Source organism: Falco peregrinus, chromosome 13 (genome assembly GCF_023634155.1).
Source record: "Falco peregrinus isolate bFalPer1 chromosome 13, bFalPer1.pri, whole genome shotgun sequence".
Taxonomy (NCBI): domain Eukaryota; kingdom Metazoa; phylum Chordata; class Aves; order Falconiformes; family Falconidae; genus Falco; species Falco peregrinus.
The window spans coordinates 9,472,620-9,494,820 of NC_073733.1; the positions used below are offsets into that span (position 1 = coordinate 9,472,620).

At 45.8% G+C, this 22,201-nt stretch overlaps 1 long non-coding RNA gene across 1 annotated transcript in view; it reads right to left on the minus strand.

The window, feature by feature from the left end:
• LOC114013125 (uncharacterized) overlaps window positions 1–20,107 on the minus strand; it is a 75,126-nt gene extending 55,019 nt beyond the window's left edge. Inside the window, exons 1-4 of the long non-coding RNA XR_008749689.1 lie at window positions 19,936–20,107; window positions 5,229–5,390; window positions 868–958; window positions 681–777 (exon numbers count right to left, since the gene is read on the minus strand). This is a non-coding gene — a long non-coding RNA (uncharacterized LOC114013125). The remainder of the gene's footprint in view (window positions 1–680; window positions 778–867; window positions 959–5,228; window positions 5,391–19,935) is intronic.
• Between the last annotated feature and the right edge of the window lie 2,094 nt (window positions 20,108–22,201).

Below are 22,201 nucleotides of genomic sequence, written 5' to 3' on the forward strand. Positions count from 1 at the left end.
ATGAAATTAAGCAACTGAAAATGCAATTAACTTCCTCCTGATACATAAAATATATAGACAAGTTCCCTAATCAGGCAGAGATACTACAGGTGTTTAGTACCCTGCACCAAACTTCAGCCCTGTTTAAGATAGAAAGCCATGGAGGGGGGGAAATGGGACTGGGAACACAATACCCTTTTACAGAACTGTGAAACATTCAGGGTTGTGTTTCAGTCAAAGAGGAAGTTTCAGCTGAAATCAGAACATAACAGGACCAAAATTCCCTTTTGTCTTGTGCACATCAACTTCATCTCTATTTAATCCAGATAAATTGGCACTCCCTTATGATTTATTATATTTGAGGGTTCCATAAACACCTCTAGTTTGTGCTATGATATGCAAATTATTATATGAATATAGAAGTGGAGATAAGCCTCTCCAAGATGTTCTAAATACCGAAAAGAATAATTAAATTTGATCTTAGCTTGTATTTTGGTGCTTGATTTCTTAACTTTTATTACCAAAATACTGCCCCCCCCAATTTATAAATCATTCTCTGATACTGTCCCTCATTGAGATAAATAATTACACAAGGTATTACCCTCTGTATTCATTTATCTGAGAATGCTTTCTGGGTTTATTTTTAATCCCAGTTTATCAGTGTTTCCACATCTCTTCCCTCTCTGCCACAAAATACCTACCCTAATCTCTCTGTCCAAAAGGGTCATCTTTTTGCTCCATTGCCTTTAGCTTCTTTAGCTTCCATCAGACTGGGTTTTGTGAAGTAGATCTGCTTTTCTAGAGGAGACACTGTGATTCAGCTGAAAACTTACCATAAAAATAGCTGTAAGTTTACTTGGGAGACTGAAGCCAAAGTCCTTCAGGTACCTTGACTAGGAATATTGTCAATGGCCTTTGGGTCCCCTTCTCAGCACTGCTGCCAGATTTCATGCTCATCTTGCAGCACACTGGCAAGGTACTGTTATAAAAACGACAACAATCAGTGTTAATTACTCTGAAGGCTGAACATGCACGTGGGATGCAGAGGCATCTCACATTACTTACACCTAGGGTTCATTTTGATAATGGAACTACTACAGCTGGAAACAATAACTCTTCTATCCTTCCAGTGCCATCCCAAAGCATGGGATTTTTTTAGCAGATTTTAAATACATTTGACCAAGTTGTCCTATCATTCCCCTAGCAGAACCGCAACAGTTTTTTTTGTTGGTTTTTTTTTTAAAATGACACTATTTTTAGTAAGGTACAGAGAGTCCTTTGGGTTCAGCCATTCCCCATCACTGACATTCTCCACCCTCAATGCAGTCACACCAAAACAACACAAGTGATAAGGGCACAGAAGGTCTTGACTGCTAGGGGTAAGCCAAGCTGCAGCTCATTTGCCTCTTTAGGCACATCCAGTTCTTGCAATTTGTGATGTTCATAGCTGTATATGCAGCACTAGCCTGGGGTATTTGAAGAGCTTGACCAGCATGGCAAGGCACCTACTTACTAGGGACCTACACAAGGGAGGTAGTTCGCTCCTGGTGTCTCTTCCACACTGCCCTGGACTCTTAACATCACGGAGATGCCCCTCATTACAAGTCAAACCTTATGCTACTATCTCAGCTTAAGTAAAGTTGTGGGCAACCAAACGGCAGTAACTGTCTCCTCAACCATCAGCTGAGTCAAGGTCTTCCCTGAAATTAATGGTCTACAAATCTAAACTCAGCTATGGGCTGCTGCAAAGAAATCAAACTGATCTTCAGGGATTCTTTCATGGAAAATAAGTGTCAAACCTGGAACACAAGCACCCTTATAAAGTTAAGTTGCCAGAAACATAAAAGCTTAGAAAAACTGCCTAGAGAAAGCTGATATTGGCACTGATCACTAATGCCCCAAATCAATGGGCAGCTGTGAAGTCCATGAGCCTCAGAGGATCCTTTTGCACAAGGGTCTGTACAATGAGACTTCGCTAACAGTGCTTTTTATTGTGCCTGATCATTCCCGGGTCTCACAGCAGAATAATTTGGCTGAAAAGAGATATCTGCAGACATCAGTTATTCCATTTCCCCTGACACCCATTAACAGCCATTAGCGTTAACTTCTGACAAAACTTGGAATGCTATGGGGTGTTCCAGAGGGCTGGAAAGAAATAAATGGATGGTCAGAAAAAGCAGATGGCCAAGAAGCCATAATCTTGCATGAACCCCAAGCAAAATCACAGAAAGGCTAATATGGTACACAAACATGAAAGAATTAGAAGATAGCATAAGTGAATGCCCCATCAAGGTAACTATTTCTTTGTTGTGGATTTATCAGGTCTGGCTGATAAAGACCACTGTGTTGGTTCAACACATTTCAGTAAGGTTTTTCACTTAAGTGAGTGACTTTATGACTCCTGGTGTTGCAGGATGTTAAAGTCAGCGCTATAGATAAATCAGTGTAGATCAAAGTTAATTGAAAGACCGTTAGCTGCTAAATCACAACATCTATCGTACACCCTCTCACACTGCAAGCTGAGTTCAGGCAAGCCACTCCTGATTTCCCATAGAGATAAGGAGACTCACACAGGAATGGGTACCACCAGTCAGCTGGCAGCTAGCAGGAGCCTCCTTAGGTCTGTGAGCTCCAGGCCAAAGCTGCAATTTCACATTAGATCCGAAACGAAGATACCATGTCTACATAACCTGGTACTTGAGCCAATGCTTCTGCAAAGCAATGGACTCATCTGTCTCCCAGCTGTGCTGCCAATGGAGGAGCTTTTATAGAGCGTTACCTGACTGGTTTTTTTTCTTAGAGACATGTTGGACAAAGTGGCTTTTAGCCTCTCTCCTTGCCAAGCCTGCTTAGATACCTCCTTTCCTTTAATCAGAATATATAAAAGCCCATTGGAACCATCACTCCTCTAACTGCTCACAGTCTGTCATTTTATGCTTTTCCCTGGGTCCTCATAGTCAAAGCTGTGCCTGAATCCTGCAAACTCTTTCGGCATAATCTCACTTAATGCACAGACTCCTCTATCCCCACCTAACCAAAACTGCCATTCAGGTTGTTGTTTCATGTCTGGATCACTGGCACACTGGCATTGACTTCCTTACAGCTTGGAAAACACGATCTTGCCCTACATGGTTCTGCAGAATATGACTCCATGGCAACAATCTGCTCTAATGACTGCAGCTGCCCCTTCTCCCCTACTCCTCCTTGTGTTTGGGAGAAGCTGCTTTTACACTTCTATAAAACAAAGACATTGCCCTCTTTCAGATCCTTTCCTGAAAAAAAACCTTTTCTACAGGACCACCAAACTTACAAATCACAATACTCACCATTATCACCTTTTCCTTCCATATTTCCTGTTCTATCCCACCTGAGCTCTCTTCTTTCACTTGGACTGGAATGTTTTGAGGGCTGAAGGCCATCTCTTAACTGTGCATAACTGTATTCAGTACAGTAACCTCCCAGTCCTGGCGGACCCAAGTCCTACACCTATTCCTACTAGAGTCTCATTTCCACGTTTATAAACCAGAAAAACTGTTAAGCAATTTCCCAGCCATACCCAAATGTCTGAACTGTAACTTTCACAGTGATTTCTTGATCCACTATGACTGTATTTGTTACTCACATGAGTGTCAACACAGCAGGAATAATGAGCCTGTCCTAAACAACACTGCTGTTTCTCATTTACACGAGGGCCGATGGACAGAACTGAACATGCCTCCAGACTGCTGGAGCTGTGTGACACACTGTCCTTCCAGCCTTTAGAAAAGCCCTCACTAAGGATTTATTCACCCAGTAGAAGTTGTGACAAATCAGAATTGCTCAATGCTGGAGCATCAATGCCAGGTGTTTTACTGACATAGTCCAGCTAACCGCATCCCTCCTGAAGCAGCCGGCACTCTTCCTTCTGGTATCCCAGGACATGTGATGCAAACTACTGAGCAAAAAAAGCATGATTCGATGGTGCTCAAAGCCTGTCACCTGTTGGGAGACTCCTCTTCTAGTCAGTGAAATGCTGTATTGATTTCTCCCTGTGGCTGCTTCGTGTGTAACCAACCAGGATCAACTCCAGGGTTTAGACTATACACAGTGTAAGAGCTCATCTGTCCGGGAGGTTTTAGAACACAAGTCAGGCCTGCTCCTCACCACACAAGCATGTCCACACACCAAACGTGACAGGCAGGACAAGGCAGGGTGGCTGCCTGCAGAGCTGACTGCTATCCTCAGGACGAAGAACTGTGCAGATTGCAGGACCAGACCTGCCAAAAATAGATTCAAGATTTAGAGGCACATAGAAAACATCTGGGGCCAGTAGAGGCTCTGATGATGTCTCACTGCTGTCTTCCTTTCCTACTGTACATCTTGTCCACATTAAAATCACTGGAAGCTGAGAGCAAATTCAAGCAGCCCTCAAGGAAGAAACCAGTTTTACCAAAAGAAGAAAGTCACCTGTTAAACCTCATTAAAATTTTTAAAAAGTAGCAATTTTATTCCTGGCCTAGAGGCTCACATCCTTAATCATGGCAGTTCAGCCCAACAGTAGGTTTTTTTGGAAGCACAAGGAAACATGTAATCATGCCTCAGCAGGGAATAATGATGAGCCATGTAAATACAATCCCTTGGACACTAACTGTTGCTCCACACAGCTGTCCAGATGCAGCCTGGTACCTCCCTTATGGCAGCATCCTTCTGTCCTTACCTTCTTCAGGCTACTGGCCTTTTCCAAGAGGTCCAGAGTGGGCCTGGTGGCTCTGCAGCTGCAGACCTGCACTGCCTTCAGATCTGGAAGACAATTTTTTTTCCCTGCACAGTCCTGGTAGAAACAAAACTAATTTCATTTACCAAGAACAACCAAAGAGGCAGGATTCAGAGCTACTACTGTGGAAGATAACGAAGTCAACACACAATTTCAATTACTTGGGTTAAACAACTGATTTCCATTTCTGCTAATGGGATTTATGCATCCATTCTACTGAGCACATTACTGAAAATCTGCACCTCATTCTGACCCTAGGGATTTTTCTTCCCCTGTATAGCTTAAAAAAAATAAATAGAATGTAATGCAAATAAAATGAATGCTGCATTACATTCTGCTTTAGCTTTGGGCCATTTGCAATGCCTCTGCCTCTCTGGAGTTATGTATTTTATTTCCAGTAGATCTCTCGCCCCACTCCAGTGGTGAAGCAGTTGTCTAAGGTAGTGTCTGCTCTGGGTTTATATGTTGTCTGTACTAGCAAGTTCCCCTTTCATACCTTTTCCTGGATAACTGGTTTGAGTTCCTTGGCTTTGCCAGGTGTCTTCAGGATTTTGATCTTTCATTCCTCTTCTTGAATTAGTACTGCATGGGCAATCTCTTCCTTCAGCTGTTCCCCACGTGGAAGGCACAGGCCTGGAGGACTCACCCATGAGAGGTGCTGGGAAAGAAAGTCTGCTTAGTAACACTGCGCTGTCACTGATGTTCAAAAAGCTCACCATTGTATTTTACGCTGCAAAGAAACAGTTAAATCTTTAAATGCAACAATGAAAATGAGAGTGTCAACACCTTTTTGTCTCTTGGATGATTTCCAGGCTCACTCAGTTTATTAAATAAGAAACCATGAAATGGCCACCTGTTTAGCAAAGTCTCTGCAAGCCTCTTGCTAACCTTTGCATTTCATTTTTCTTAAACTGTTTATATACACAGGAGGGCTCAATCCTAACTGAAGCCTCAGGGCTTCCTGGTAATTTTAATAAAAAGGTCAAACTGAGAAAGGAGTGATTGTGTGTTGAAGCAGGCATCAAAGCTCACAAGAACAAACAGTGCTCCTGCACAGGCTGCAGCACGGAGGGATGCCGTCAAGGAAATTCTAGAAATGTTCTTGTTGCTCAGTTTGGCCACGTTTTAACACCAAGGAATCTGTGAAGCAGATATTCCAGTAACAGAACACGATGAGATGTTTGGATTTGAAAGTTGGATAAAAAGGTTACAGGTGAAATCGCATGGAACAACAGATCTCTGCATCAACATCCCATGAGGCTGGGCTTCACATTCCAGCTGCTGAACGGAAAACAGCTTTGGAAAAACCCCATCCTCCCTTCTCTACTTTGACTTGTGCTTCTCACACACAGCCCTTTCCCTCTTTCTAGCCGGTTTTGTCACTCTAAGAGTATTCTGACACCTCTTAAAAGCACTCAACTCTGTTCATATAAATGTTACTTAAATGTCACGTGGATTAAATTTGTATTTGCATGACAGAAATATCCCTCCACACTGTACTAAGTCCACTACTGGTGGAAGCTGCCCCCAATAACACAGTTGTTACGTAGATGGTCCTCCTGACCTCATTGAGCTGGGACATCTCAGCAGCCTTGTCAGTCCTATAATCTATTCCTGGGATGTCACAGGCCATAGAAAAACTCTTCTGGTTTCCACCAAATATTAAGCTAGTGTAACCTGGCCTTAGTGTAACAATTACAGCCGATTAATGCTTACATTGATACTTTAAGGTAGCTGAAAGTCACACCCCAAATCTAGTGAAGAACCTGGAATAGCTACAGGCAAAGATGCAACAGCTTAAAAACCAGTTTAACAAGCATGGAGAAATACAATAGTTTCTGCTCCGGCTTGTACTCCAGGTAAAATTCCATTTCCATAGCTGCCAAAAAAGCAGAAACCACATCTTTGACCATGGCGTTAAGAAGGGAGGCTTCTTACCCATATCCTATATGGAAACATGGTCTGGGCTCCTTGGAGAATCAATTCAGCAAAAGGGCCTGAAGGAACCCCTTAGCATTCAGGCTGAGCAGTTCAGTGAAATTTAGGGAATAATTAAATCCAAAGCTGGGCAAGGAGAGTCATCATAGGTGGCTGAAGCAAAGGCTAAGAAGTGTCAGTCTCAAATCCTGCTCCCCTTTGGAAGCTTCCAGCCTAGTAGTTTTGCCATAGCAGTGCAGACCTCTCCACCCAACAAGGGTAGGACAGCTGACGTAAGACTTGCTTTGCTCAGTTACCTTACATTGACCCTTCAGAAAGAGTCTATGGCTCCTGGTAGATCTGTGACTGAGCAGGGGGTAAGGAGGAAAAAAACAAAAAAGAAGAAGAAAAAAAAAAAAAAGAGCTGGAAGGCTGAAGCAAGTGACTGAAACCAGGCTGGAGAACCAGCTAATGGAGAGTTGGGTTTGGAAATGGCAGAGGTGACTGTGAGAGCAAGGTATAATGGACAGAGGACAGCAAAACAGAATGGAAGCATGCAGAGGAACCAGAAGACCCAGTTCTTTTCCTGGCTTTCCCCATACGTGCTGTGTGACCTCGAGCGTGTTGTTTTACCCCTGCACTTCCATTTCCTGTGTGCTTAGACGTGAACTACTCTAAGGAAGAGATTATTTCTTCCTATAGCTCTATACAGACCTTAGCACGGTGACCATAACTGAGACCTACAGCCTCTGATGTAATACAGTTGCTAATGTGCTAATGAGGAACAGGATGTACTCAAGTTATGTGTATGTACAGGACTAATGCTGCCTTAACGGCTAGCATAAAAACAGCCAAGGTGAGGAAAGCGTGGCTGCGGAGAGTAAGAGAAAATAAAGCCGCCTTTCTCTGGGGTCTGCCTGAGGCTGGTACACAGCCTGTGCTGCCCACAGACGTGCCTGAGGCCCTGGACAGCACATCCCCCATGCATCCCACTGCAGCAAGACTGTGTAGGGAACAGCTGGGCAAAAGGAAGGAGAGGGCAGGAACCCGGCCCCTGCGATTATCCACACTGTCATGATGTGGGAGGAAGAACCAAGCACTGGCATCCTGAATTCACAACTGAGCCCACAAAATTGACAGCGAAAAGGACAGGAATAGGATCTTTGTACTTGTACCATGAATATTTCTACGGTAAAATACTGAGAAACACCTAATCCTCTTTTTAAAAAGGAAGGAAAGGCTTACCAGTAGTCTGGTCATGTCTAAGAAGAGAATCACTTTCAGACATGTCAGTCATAGCTGTTCCCAGTTTCCTGCCACCAGCTACCAGTCTACCTGAATGGGCTACAGACAAGGTGAGCACCGCAGTCAGACACGATGGTCTGCAGGATGCCCTGCTTCCTTTGCAAGCTTCACTGAAAGAGAAACACTGCTGCATTGCAGCCTTGTGTGGAGTTTGGTTCTAAGTTACAGTTTGTGCCTCGTTCAGAAAATTTAAGTGATGTTACAAAGCCAGAAGTGTAACCAAGGTCTCTTCATTTGCTGTTCCCTGTGAGGAAGCATTGTGAATTCAGAGGCGAGATTTCAACAGGCAGTCTGTCATTCTAGACCAGGAAAGAGCAACAGCTACTGATCCCTTAAGGACAGAGGATAATCGGCATTCGTCTGCCACCCTCCCTCCAAGACATGAGGTGCCTGGCAAGAATGCTGTGGGATCGCTGATAGCCCTCTCCAGGACAGGGAAAGAAACCACAAAGTTTCTTCTGACGAGCTGTGGAAATTAAAGGAATTAACAGCATTTCCATTTCTTGCCCAGTGCCCATGCATGGCAGTTTAGCACCTTCAAAATGCTAGAGCTGTGTCTGCAGAAGGGGCTCCGGACACCCGGTGTGACTCTGCAGACTGCCAGGGTGCTGAGGGCATTGCCTTCAGATTCAGGGCTTTTGTCTGGAGACCTGGTCTCAGGCCATTCACATGCCATATCAAACCCCAGGTCCTCCCTGCATTCCTGCAGCCCTTCTGAGGGCACAGCAAGTGCAGGCATCTATTTAATTTAGAATTCATTTGTGGGGCTTGAAGGACTGTTGTTATTAGCTTCATGCAGGTGTTAGAGATTTCTTCTGCACTCCAAAACAGATGCTGTGCAGATCAGCTTCAAAAGCCCTTAGTACTCCTCACGCTCGTGTCCTTTAGGTCATAGAAATCACTTTAAAGTCAGCAAGGAAAAAAACCCTGCTGTCTTCCAACAACTAAGTGGGGCATACCCTAGAGCTGACAGCAAGATTGAACATCGCCTCTGTGCACTGCGAGGCGATAAATCCCTTTACTGGCACAGATTACTGACCGGATTGCTTGCATACAGATTAACGCAACAGCATGAGTCCTCTGGGTGACTGCAGAGCATGGAAAGCGGGAGGGGTGAATTTATTTGCTCAGATGTTTGTGATACTTATCTATCAATCACTAAGGAAAAAAACAGTTCATAAACTTAATTCTAAAAATACCTTCGTATACACAGAACAGAGAGCTGTGAAAATTACCCAAATTAAAAAAAAGGAAACAAGCAGCCCCAAGGTGGCATACATGAAAGCCCAAAGCTGGTGCCACCTGCCCAGGGTCAGTGCACCCTGAAACCACACCTGAGGTCTCCCCTTCCAGCCATGGGATTTCCTAACCTACCTCGCTCGAGCAGCACATAGCAATAATGCAAACAGCATGACTGGAAGAGGAAATGTAACATGTGAAGCAAATAATTCACCTTTGAGAGCCTCAGAAAATTCTTTCCCATTTCCATTTTTAATTTACCACCAAATATGTTGAATTAAAGAGAGGCTGTGAAACCTTTCTTATGGTGGGGAAGATGAAGGAACAGCCCCTTCACATTTTTAATTAAGTTTGCATTGACTGATGATAATTTGTAGTTTATCACCCCTATTTCATGCTCCTTATCCAGTCCCTGCCTTGCGGGCTGCACTCAACCATAGGTGGCACGGTGCGAGTTGCAGTCCCTCACCCCAGGGAGGGGTCCATCCTCCCTAGCCCACTGCCCACCAACCCCCAGTGGTGCTGCTGCCATTAGTGATGGACCACTTGTCCCTAGCCGTTGTACTGCCTAGGGGAGCCAGGTCCCGGCCCCCCAACATGCTGCACCCATAACGAAGGGCCGCCACCGAAAAGGCTCTGGCTGCTTCCAGGAACCCCGTGAGGAACCAGCCTAGGAGCTTGGGAAGTTTCTCCTCTTCCAACGGGCTGCCAGGAACCATGGACCTATTGCTCAACCAGCCAACCTAATTTAAAGACCTGTTGAATTAGTGAGATATTACTCTGATGCTCGAGACCAGGTAGGTGCCTGGCTAGCACCCAAGTAATTTTGGGGTACTGGGCCTGGTCTGCCTGATGCCAACATTTTTTGGCAGCTGGATGTACTAGCTTGGCACCCCTGGGTAATTCAGTCCCCACATTCGAAAACTGGCCTCAGAAATGAAAATGTGACTTAGAAAATAGACACAAACTCTTCTAAACCAAGACAGCAGCCCTTTTTAAAAATAAATAAATAAATGATTAAATAAATAAATTTCCTGAGCTTGGTTATCCCTGAAATCTTTTATTAATGAAATTACTTGAACAAATTTCTCAGGAGACAATAAGCATCACAGCCTCATTTGGCATAAGCTGAATCGACTCTCCTACATTAAAACTGAGATCAGCTGCTAAATACTTTGTCTCCCCCAAAAAGCAGACTATAAATCCAATAATAAATGCAATGATATATTTATCAAGGAACTAGAGGGCAAAAATAATTGAAATGATCTGTTCCTAAATATATTCCAGTGTTGGGAAAACAGAGTCTGCTTCCATTTCTGATGCAAATATTTTTCCCAGTCCTAGTATCCTTTAGGGACCACTTCAGCACGTGGTGGGAAAAACGAGTACCACCCTGCAAGTGCCAAACCTACGGGTGCTCCCCATCAGCTCTCCATGTGCTTGGGGAGAGATGTGGGACAGAATACCCACAGCCAGCAGGAAAGCTGGCACCAGGCAGGCTCAGCCCAGGGGCCAGGATGCCTTACATGCAGGTGCTGGAGTGCTCTGCACCATTTCCCAGCTGCCTCCCCACTTCTCCGCTGCTTGCATTTGCTGGATACTGGCCTAACCACTCCGATCTTTGTTATCCTTCCATGCTTGGAGACCAGCAAATGAGGTGAATGAAACTGGATGTTCATCATCTCTTGCGGGGTCACTGGGCACCTCCAAGCCTCCGTGAGGCTAGAGTTACGCAGCTGCTTGCACAGCCTGAGCTCAGTTCAGTGGGGATAACTCATTGCTTCCATTTTCTGAACACTAGAGCAATAACAATTAAAAAATCACAAGGATCAGCACAAAAACATTCCAGCTGTCCACTTGAATAATATTTGTTAATTATGCATGGGACTACAGACAGTATTTGTTTTCCGTCTTGCTACAGATACTTTGTGTGGGCCATAAAAGTGACTTTTCTTGAAGAAAAGAAAATATTATCTATGGAAAACCTCGCTGCCAGAAGCAAAAAAAAAACCTTCCGAAGTAACTTCAAAAGATTTGGGTTCAGGCAACAGGGCAGCATTTTTAAGTAATTTAATTTAAAAAGAAAAGTAGCAACACCGTAACAGCACTATCTGAACACAATCCAGTCAAGTGGATTTCATTTAGGACACAAACACAAAACCGGGTGGAAAATCAGTATTGACTTGCAGTATTTGCAGTTATTTTACTGGTTATTTTTTTAAAAAGTTACACACCAACGATTGGGTAGCACAACCTAATGGGGCTGCGCCAATGCCCCCACACTGATTTGCAGCAAAAGCTGGGGGTCCACATCCTTCTAAGAGCATCCAACCATCCACACTGATCCCTACCAGGGAAACAGGTTAGGAGATTGGTACCAAATGAAAATAGGAGGGGTGAAAGTAGGAGCAGTGACAGGGCTGTACCTGAACATTTGGGCAAAATAAATGGACTGGCCCCTTCCTGATTCCCCCTTCTTTCCCAGGAGCACAGGGGAAGTAATAACATGTCTGAGGCTGGCGTCGCAGCTCCTCTGGTCCTGCTTAGCTGCTGGAGACAGCAAGGGATCTGCCAAGGGCAAGGTTAAGAGGGCAAAGCAGAGCTTCATCTGGAAGCCAAGTGCAGAGCCCTGTGCAGTCAGTCAGTCAGTCTTCTCATCGCCTGTGCAGCCCTCAAGACACCCTCTCCTGCCTGTTGCCCCCAGACAGCCAACTCTTGGTCGTGGTGTAACGGGCAGAGCCAGACCTCTGCTAAGGCGATCTCAGGGAGGGCAGAAGGAAGATGGTGAAAGCTGCAGACACACAGCACGTCTCTTCTAACCCAAGGACAAAACTGCAGCCACCTTGAGTCTGAGAGGTAAGACTTAAAGAAAATTTTAAAATAGTGTTTTGAAGGAAGAAAAGTAGAACGTGATGCTGCTTCTGAGCCACAGCCCACACTGGATGCAGCGATCCTGCACAGGCAAGCTAGGGCTATGCTGCTGGGATGCTGCACCGACCTTTGCTAGAGCCAGAGCACACAAGACCAAGACAATAAAAGGGGAGAGAACCTGTTTGAAAGGACTCGAATAGACCTGCCACGCTCCTGAGCACTGCCCCCTGCTTCTACATACAGGCAAGTCATGCGCTTTCATGACAGCAGAAAAGCTCTTTGATTTCCCAGAAAGTAACAAATTATTCCATGCTAAGAGCAAACTGGTGCTTGACACAGCATTTGTGTAACACAGCAAAGCACATGGAGAGTGGGAAGAGAATCCTCTCGTAGAAGGATGATAAGCCCGTGACCTATGCATTTATGATCTGTGCTCTAATCATATTCACCAAACAATACATAAAAATACTTAAACAAAAGTCAGGATGTGTTAAAAGCAAACCAGGTCCCCAGCAGCTTTCTTGAATTTAACCTTCATTTCTCTTGCTCTAAATTTTCCTTAAAATAAAAGCATGACCCTTACCAGTATGCGTACCCAGTTTAACATGCAACTGTGCCATTAAAAGCTGTGTTCGTTTTTGTAGACAATAGACTGGCATAATTAGATATATACCTTTTCTCTTAATTTTTGTGTTTCCAGCCATAAACAGAGTGTCACCGTAGCTTTCCTTGGTCCCTCTGCAGTTACAGGTGGAGATCAGCCCTCGAGTTCTCCAGCAACCACGTGCTGCTGCTTGCCAGTGTCATGAACAAGTGGGGCACTTGGAGACTTCACAAGCAGCAGTGAATCCATTAATGCTGGATCAAAGGTTGCATTTTCAGCCCTTGCAGGCACTGGAGCAATAGAAGCACACACACGAAGGCTTCCACAAGCCTCTCTAATCCTCCCAAAGATGACATTTCTTGCAAATTTACCGGGTCCACATCCTGCACTGGCAGCAGACAGGGCAGCTCCCACACAGCCGCATTTATTTGGTTACACTGTGATCTCATGAATGGCTTAAGCTGATATAAAGCACCACTTAAGGGAAAGGGCTGGCTGCTCTCTGCTTCCATCCTCCCCTCCTGCACTCCAAGAAAAGCAGTATCAAAGGATTGATTTAGATCAAAGCTGGATTTTTTTACTGCAGCCTGATTTTCACGCAGACGGTTAGCCCAGTCCTGCACAGCCTCACTAACACCCCTGCCAGTGCTGAGGGGAGACCAGGGGGTCACAGGGCAGGAATGAGCAAAGCAGGTGGTGGAGGAAGGACTCCACACCATTCCCACATTGGGTTTTGGCATTGGTTTCAGCTGACCTTGGCTGCCCTCGCTGCTGGAACAAGTACCCCAGTGGTTTGCCCCCACATCCCAGCCCACGTTTCCATTTCTGTCTTTGTGTCAGCACTAGACTGTCTGAAAAATAAACTGATGAACAAAACACTTTTCTCTCTTTTTTATCTTTTTTTCCAACCAAGAGACAGGTGTTTACCCCCCAACTAAAGTGGTAATTAAAACACAAGATTAGGCTTAAAAATCAAACATGTTATTTCAGCTGAGATGCTGCTGGTCTAAAGACTCAAAGCACCCCAGGATACAGGTCCAGCACCGAGTTTGTCTCCTGGCACTGATTTGAGTGAGCGTAATACACCATCAGGGTAAAGCATCCCTCAGGTCCCCCGTGTTCACTGCTTGCTGGGTTCTCCCATTTGAGCCGCTTTAGTTCCTCTGAGCATATAATGCATTAATGAATCCTTAATTCCACTTGCTCTTCTTTCTCACACAAAGCCTTGGCCACCAGCGTCCTGCAAGCAGGGCCTGGGCTCAGGCTTTAGGGCTGAAGCAAGCTGGCAGCCCAGGGTGTCACAAGAGCTGAGTGTTATTCTTTATCAGAACTCACACAGTTCAGAGCCTTTCAGCATTGCATGGATCTTATCTGTGCTCTCACAGAAAACGATAAAAAAGAATAAAAAAGTGTGCTAGTCTTAGCCAGCAACTTCACCAAAGAGCATTAATAAAATCTTACAAAAAAAAGCCTTCTAATTCAGGCTAGTTTGATGGACACCACAATGTTATCAGCAGAGAGCCACCCTCCAGGCGTGCTGCCAGGAGATGTATTTGTGCGGCATGGAAGTGCCCTGGTAGCACACCCTGCACCCCAAATGGATGGGGACACCCATCACACTCTTGTCATGACACAAGAGCCCAGAGACCTTGTTAACACCAAGCAGAGCAGTCTGAAGATAATCTCTTTGGAAGAACACAGAGGCAGACATGGTTAATTAGCCAGAAGGAAAGCAAATTGGTTGAGAAATCCAAAATAAGGGGCAACAAAGCTGTGACAGCTCACACATAACAGCTAAAAACAACAGGGGGGAGGAAAACGGTGTAAAAAGCACAGTTTAGCTTTGTCCCTCAAGTCATGTACTTCGGTAAGTAGTTCAAGACAGCCTCCTCCAGTTTCTGCAGAGGGAAAAAAAAAAAAAAGCAGAGGGAAATGATGTGTGCAAATACCTATGTATTATCTGTCTCACAGACTTCACGTGATCACAGTAGCACCCTGAAGTGGGAAAGTGAGCTCAGCGATGAAGATGGAGGGAGAGGCACTACCTCTGCCCAGCCCAGGATGAACACTCACAGGGGAAGGGACAAAAATGCAGGAGAATTAATGAAGAGTAAAATACTGTTTTAATGTACAGCTTCACTTGTTCCTATTGACAAAAAAAATTTCGTGCATTTTTTGGGGGTTGTTCCTAAGTAGATAATTTTTGCATTGAGAAATGTTTCTATAAAATTGACTTTTAGGGTCTGTCTAGACTCAGAAACATTTCTAGCTTGTTTTACAGCAGACTCTGCCTAAATGATTTCTAAATTGGTTAAAATCATATAGATTTCAGATAGTCTAAAGCCAGCAGACAATTTTTTTCCTGCACTAAATTCAAGGTAACTTTGAAAAATCCATTACACTAATGCAAAAAAACCATTCAGATTGCCTGTAGTACTGTTGTGCTGGTTTTGGCTGGGACAGAGTTAATTCCCTTCACCATAGCTGGTACTGGGCTGTGGTTGGATCCTGCTGGAGCAGCGCTGCTGACACAGGGGTGTCTTCGCTGTTGCTGAGCAGGGCTGGCACAGAGCCAGCCAGTGGGCTGGGGGGCACAAGGAGCTGGGAGGGGGCACAGCCGGGGCAGGTGACCCCAGCTGACCCAAGGGGTATCCCATGCCATATGGTGTCATGCTTGGTATATAAAGCTGGGAGAGAAGAAGGAATGTGGGGACATTTGCAGTGATGGCATCTGTCTTCCCCAGGCACCGTCACGCGTGCTGGAGCCCGGCCGTCCTGGGGATGGCTGAGCACCGCCTGCCCATGGCAGGTGCTGGATGAACGCCTTGGGCTGCTCTGCCTGCCTGCGGCTCTGGCTTTACCTGTTAAACCGTCTTTTTCTCAACCCATAACTTTTCTCACTTTTACTCTTCCGATTCTCTCCCCCATCCCACTGTGAGGGGAGGGAGAGAGGGAGGGAGCTGCTGTTATGGGGCTTAGTCGCCAGCTGGGGTTAAACCTTAGCACTTGTTTATTTCCATAACTTCTACATCCATTTAGGCAAGAGGAAAACAACTACAACTGCTCTGCTAACTTTGTGAACCAGGTGATTCAGGTTTAGGATTGCAAAAACAACGGGGGCTCTGGGAAAGCATTGAATACTTAAAAATAACAAACACTTGAGCCACAGAAAAGGTTAATTTGATATCATATTTGTTCGTGGAGCAGACTTGTGTCCCCTCCTCATTCACACTTAACTGGCAAAGGCCAAGAAATTTGAAGTCAAGAAAGACAAAGTCACTCTAAGGGAAGTAATCAGACAATAACTAATGAGCAAAAAGAAGATTACGTGAAAACAAGCCAGTCTGAGCTTGCATTTTAAGGCACATGTTCTTTTCCAACCTCAGGATCAGGATTTATATCCAACAGCTTAAGCCTGGGATTTTGATGAAGAGAGAGAGATAGAGTGAATGGATACTTGTAATTCAGACTATATCTTGGGACCAATTAATGCAGCAACAAAGTACTCCAAGGATGAGATCTGTCATCAGGTGACAGCATTGTTGTGAGGGGAGGTGGAGTTACTTTCAACCCACCTTTGCTCCTGCCCTGAGGTAGATGCAAATGTAGTAAAGAGGAACACTAAGACCTGATCTGTGACGAATCAAGAAGACCCATGGGCCCAACATCCCCAAAGTCCTTCTTCTCCTCCCCCCAGGTGAATATGCTGAGCATGACACCATACGGTATGGGACATCCCTTGGGTCGGCTGGGGTCAGCTGTCCCGGCTGTGCCCCTTCCCAACTCCTTGTTCCCCCCCAGCCCACTCGCTGGTGGGGCAGGGTGAGGAGCAGGAAAGGCCGTGGCTCTGTGCCAGCCCTGCTCAGCAATAAGGAAAACTTCTCTGAATTATTAGCACTGTTTTCAGCAGAAATCCAAACACAGCCCCACACTACTGTGAAGAAAATGAACTCTATCCTAGCCAGAACCAGCACCTTCTCCACCCCTTATTCCATACCATTTATGCCATGCTTGGATCCCACACTATCCAATGCGTTCTCATGACGCCACCGCCCCCCTCCCATCCTTTGATACAATACACAGGTATCATTCCCTTAGTCCATGGGCCACCCCTGTACAATGTCCATACATGTCCACTGAGCCCATTTAGTCCGTGACTTTGGGCTCCACTCGTTACAGTGTCGTTCAGGACAGGAGAGGTGGTTGTGTCGAGTTACTGGGCACCAAAGCCACCGCAGGTGGGTCACTGCTGCACTTGCGCTGCTTCTTGTGGGGCTTGTCCTCCAATGGTTCAGTGGTTCCTGCTACAGTAATCCCTATAACATGCGACTGCAACCATGGCTTACAACAATTTAAAGGTATCTCCGTTACAATCTCCACTCCTGGTGCCTTTGGACCAGACCATCGGGTTTAACATTGCAATGAACTCCTCATCTTGCTGCCCTGCTCCAGCTTGGCCTTACCCGCAGACTGCAGTCCCTTAGGGGCGTACCTGCTCCAAGTGCAGCCTTACCTATGGGCCACAGCCTCACCAGGGCTACGGCTGCTGCAGCAGAGACTTAGCCACAGACGCTCTGAGGCGCGCCTGCTCCAGTGTGGCCTTACCCGTGGGCCACAATGCCTTCAGAGACAGACCTGCTCCAGCCTGGTAGCCTTACCCACAGCCACAGTCCCTTCAGAAGCCAACCTGCTCCAACATGGCATTACCCATGGCTGCAGTGCCTCCAGGGCTGTACCTGCCCTCTTGTGGGTTTGTCCATGGCCACCTTCTTTGAGATGCTCCAGCATGATCTCGTGCACAGCCACTGATTGATGCTTCAAGGTGCACCTGCTGCAGCACGGACTTGTCCACAGCCACAGATGCTTCGGGGTGCACCTTCTCTGGCGTGGACTTGTCCTCGGGCCGCAGTCCCTTCAGAGGTATACCTGCTGCAGCACAGCCACCACCACAGCCACAGGTGCTTTGAGATGTACTTGCTCTGGCGGGGGCTTATCCACAGCCACAGACGCTTTGGGGTGTCCCGCTCCCATGTGGACTCACCCACAGGTCACGGTCCCTTTGACTGGAGCTCACAGTGGAGTCCCAGCCTGTCCAGTACAGCAGCACAGGAACAGCAGCAATGCCCTGGCCCTCTGCCAGCCCCGTCACATCGCCATTGCCGTTATCAGACTGTTCCCAGGCGCAGCACAGGGAGATGATAAGCAGTACAGCATGACAGCAAGCAGCGAAAGCAAGAAGCAGCCGCTAACGAGCACCAGGCTCTAACACACCGTAAGGCAAGCAAGCCCCAAGGCAAGCACAGGAGCCTGCCAAGTAATAGCTAAACAGCAATAACAGCTATACATTCAATCTAGCACATTCCAATCAAACCTGTCATTATCTTGAGCCCTTCAAGTCTCACGCTGGGTGTTAAAAGGACTGTCATGGTTTAACCCCAGCTGACAACTAAGCCCCACACAGCTGCTCGCTCACTCCCCCCGTGTCAGGATGGGGGAGAGAACTGGAAGAGTAAAAGTAGAGAAATCCCGTGGGCTGAGAAAAAGACGGTTTAACAGGTAAAGCCAGAGCCACAGGCAGGCAGAGCAGCCCAAGGCGTTCATCCAGCACCTGCCATGGGCAGGCGGTGCTCAGCCATCCCCAGGACGGCCGGGCTCCAGCACGCGTGATGGTGCCTGGGGAAGGCAAACGCCATCGCTGCAAACGTCCCCACATTCCTCCTCCTCCCCCAGCTTTATATGCTGAGCATGACGCCATACGGTGTGGGACATCTCCTGGGTCAGCTGGGGTCACCTGCCCCGGCTGTGCCCCCTCCCAGCTCCTTGTGCCCCCCAGCCCACTGGCTGGCTCTGTGCCAGCCCTGCTCAGCAACAGCGAAGACACCCCTGTGTCAGCAGCGCTGCTCCAGCAGGATCCAACCACAGCCCAGTACCAGCTATGGTGAAGGGAATTAACTCTGTCCCAGCCAAAACCAGCACAAGATAAGGAGTATTGACTCACTAAGTCATGAATGAAGGTCATCTTGCTCGTTCCAAGAGTCTCACAATAACCCTTCACAGTTTCAGAAACAAGTCAGAAAAAAGTCTACGTAGGAAGTTTGAGACTTAGAGCTTAGAAGTGTGAATGTCACAGAGAAAGGCACATAAATCTCATAGGGCATAAAAGTTCTGAAAACTGGGAAATCACTTGACAGTAAGTCATTACTCCGTATTTTTTAAACCGTCTACAAAATAAGTCACAAGTTTATGGATCTACTTTGCACATAGTCTCACAGAAACCAAGATGACCTCATTGTTTAGACACTGTGCATAAACACTTCCCTGAGGTGAGATTACAGGCTGGCTCATAGTAAAAAATGTTTTTGTCTTTTGCTAAATCTGAGGCTTGAGAACGGTGTTCTAGTTCACCAGGTTCAGTTGCCGTCCACACTGTCCCTGTTACAGCACCAGTCCCTGGTGCTTCTCAGAAACACAGATGCACACCCCTCTGCAAGACACTGCCTCTGCTTTGTGATTAGCAGATATCCAAGTTCACCAGGACAAACTGCAAGCTCAAGCTAAAAAGTCCCATGGAAGATGAAGATATAATGGGAAACAAAAAGTCCAGATTCTCCCGATGCTGGATCTGGGGGTGTCAAACCACTGGTGCCCTGACTTCCCATGAACACCCCAGCATGCAGAAGCAATACTCTGCAGAGTAAAGATATAAGTAGAGATGTACCAAATGGCTTTAGAGTTTAGCAGAGCTACTCAAGTCACAGCAAAACCCGTTCATTATACAGGGTTGGCTGACCTGTCCCCTTCATCTCTGCACTTCGCTTTAACTCCACAAAGCCTAAAAGAGCATTTCACTGATCTTAACAGAAATACTAGTCATCTTAATGCTCCAATACCCTCTGGCCACATCTCACTGAGACATTTTCAGTTGCATCCTGACTGGCTATTGTTCAAAACAAAGAGTTTAATCTGCGGGAAAGCAAAGACGTAAAAAGTGAACTTAAAGTAAATGTCATCTTCTCAACTATACAGTTCAGCCTCTTTGTAATCTGTGCTGCATAAATCCTGTTAGGCATCAGAGAATCTGCAACCACATTTATCATCGGGACTTAAGTCAACATAAAAACATGTTTCACATCCCCCAAACAGGCTAAGTAAAATTGTATTTGTTGTTGAACACTGCCTTCGTGACATTTAGAGTTACAATCTCCAGCAGACAGAAGAGACAGAAACGTACCCTTATTACACAACGTGGAAACATTCAGTGTTTTACCTGGACTTCACACAAGGCCTGAATGCAGCTTGATTGATCTCACTCAAACACATACAGAGTATCTTCAGGTCAAGCTGCTCTTGCCCTACAGTGTAGCAGCCTACTTACAAGTGCAGATCACTGTTGTAAACCCATGGGACTTTTTATCTCACACAACACTGCAAGATGCTCAGTTACAGAACTCAAGGGGTGTAACGAAGCCAGGCACATTTTGTTAAGTTATCTACTGGCTTAGGATACAGCCCAGAGAGCCACATGTATTTACGTTAGGCTCTAAGCTCCCAGTCCCAAAGATATCCCCTGAAACCACAGATAACTTCAGCGCTTGCAATTAAGCATGAGTTTCTGGAGCACCTCCTGTGGCTCTGCACTCAGTGGGCTGAAGCTCTGGAGGAGACAGACTACACATAGGCTTTGGCTCCCACTGCCTGTGATCAAGACTCCCATGGCTCCTACAAGCTAAGCACTTGTGGCACTTAAATAACTGTATGGGAGGCCTTTGATAAAGCCCTGGAAGCCCTGCTAGGCATACAGCGGCAAGAAATCTGAGGATGCTGCAAGCTTGTTTTAAGCCTACTGGGATGTAGGACATCACAAGGAATCATCGCAGACTGAACTTGACCCCCAAATCCTCTAACAAACATTGTGCAGAAGTCAATTAAATACCAGACTGCTCTGGTGACATTAAAGCTCCTCCCAAAGACACCGCCATCCCCTACTCAAGGTCTGGGCACTGCGGAAAACAGACAGAAGAGCGCAATACTCTTCATTTGAAAAAAAAAAAAAAAAAAAAAAGAGAGAGAGACTGAGAAAGAAAAGATGATCTTGGAAAAAATCCTCTCTCTTTGGAAGGTGATAGCTGAGTCACCAGTAGGTGACAGACTGGATAAAACTACCTATTGCTGTCACCAAGACCCAGAGAACAGCTACCTATACAGTGCGTAATCGCTTCTGCTTGATAATCCCCCTTAGAAGAGACCCAGTCCTCACCAGACCTCGTCCTTCCAATCAACTTGTGGAGCAGTACTCTCCACCAGGACAAAGCTTGTTTGTGTAGCTGATGACACTGATTGATTTGACACAGCTAGTATTTTTTCTGAATTTCTTCCATTTTTCTCTTTCTTCTGGGATTTATTGGTACAGCATGCACTTGTAAGTGATAAACAATTTTCCATTAAGCACGGAGAAGAGGCTGCTACTGGCTTGTTTTCTACACAGTTTGAGGGTTTTTCTCTTTTTTAAAGAAAATTGGATAGCTGATGATACTCATTTCAGATTCAGTTCCTATTTCACACCAGCCTGCTTTTCTCCCTCTGATAACATCAAACATAATACATAGTGCATATTAAGTCCCAGGAGACTTAATGCATCTATCACCTAGGGTCCTGCAGTGCTCCCGTGCCCTTCATCTGATATTTGGTCATGTTTCAGGCTGAGTTCAGAATTCTGAGGTGTGAAACACCTCAGCTCAAATGGGACTGAGGTACTTGAAGTCTCCTCACCCAGGCTCAGGGGAGGGAGCCCGTTGTGGGGAAGCAGATGGCCTAGGAGGACATTTCACACTATTCAAAGCAAGAGTAAGATCTTCAAAGCTGCTTGTTTCAGACACTCCCTCTCCATCACAATCATGCAGAACTGTGCATTGCAAGGGGTCCTACCTACCAAATCTTGACGTTTGTGAAATAGAAATTTTCCTAGGTAATTCAAGAACATTCCTCAAGCCACCTGATAAGTTCCACTTTTACAGTGTTTAAATGTCACAAGCATCTTTGGAAGCACATCAAATGAACAGCTTCACTATGCTACACATGCTGTTAAAGCTCTTGCCTCAAAATACAGTGTGTTTTAGTAGCAGTGCAATATGTTTTATTACCATATAAATCTCTCTGATAAGTTTTTTCTTTAACAAAGCAGCTTCAACCTTCTGTTCCAGAACCAGTTCATGCAGTCACCTGCATTAATTCATCACATCGTGCAAACAGGGGTGCTGGCTGCAGGACAGATAAAACAGAGCCTCCCTCCACCCTTCAGCTCTTCCCTGTGTTTTACAGGAGTGTGAAGTAGGGTGAACTGCATTTGAGGTAAACCATAGTCATCCTTCTACTGCTGCAGAAAGGTGAGAAAGCTGTCAGTCAAGATGAGGTCCACCAGCAGAGACTCCATCCCCAGAAACTTGCCTCATCGCAGGTGGAAGAAATCTGCTTTGAACAGGATTAATATAAGAGCCAAGGAAGATGGAGGAAAAGCCAGCTTATGCTATTTTGGG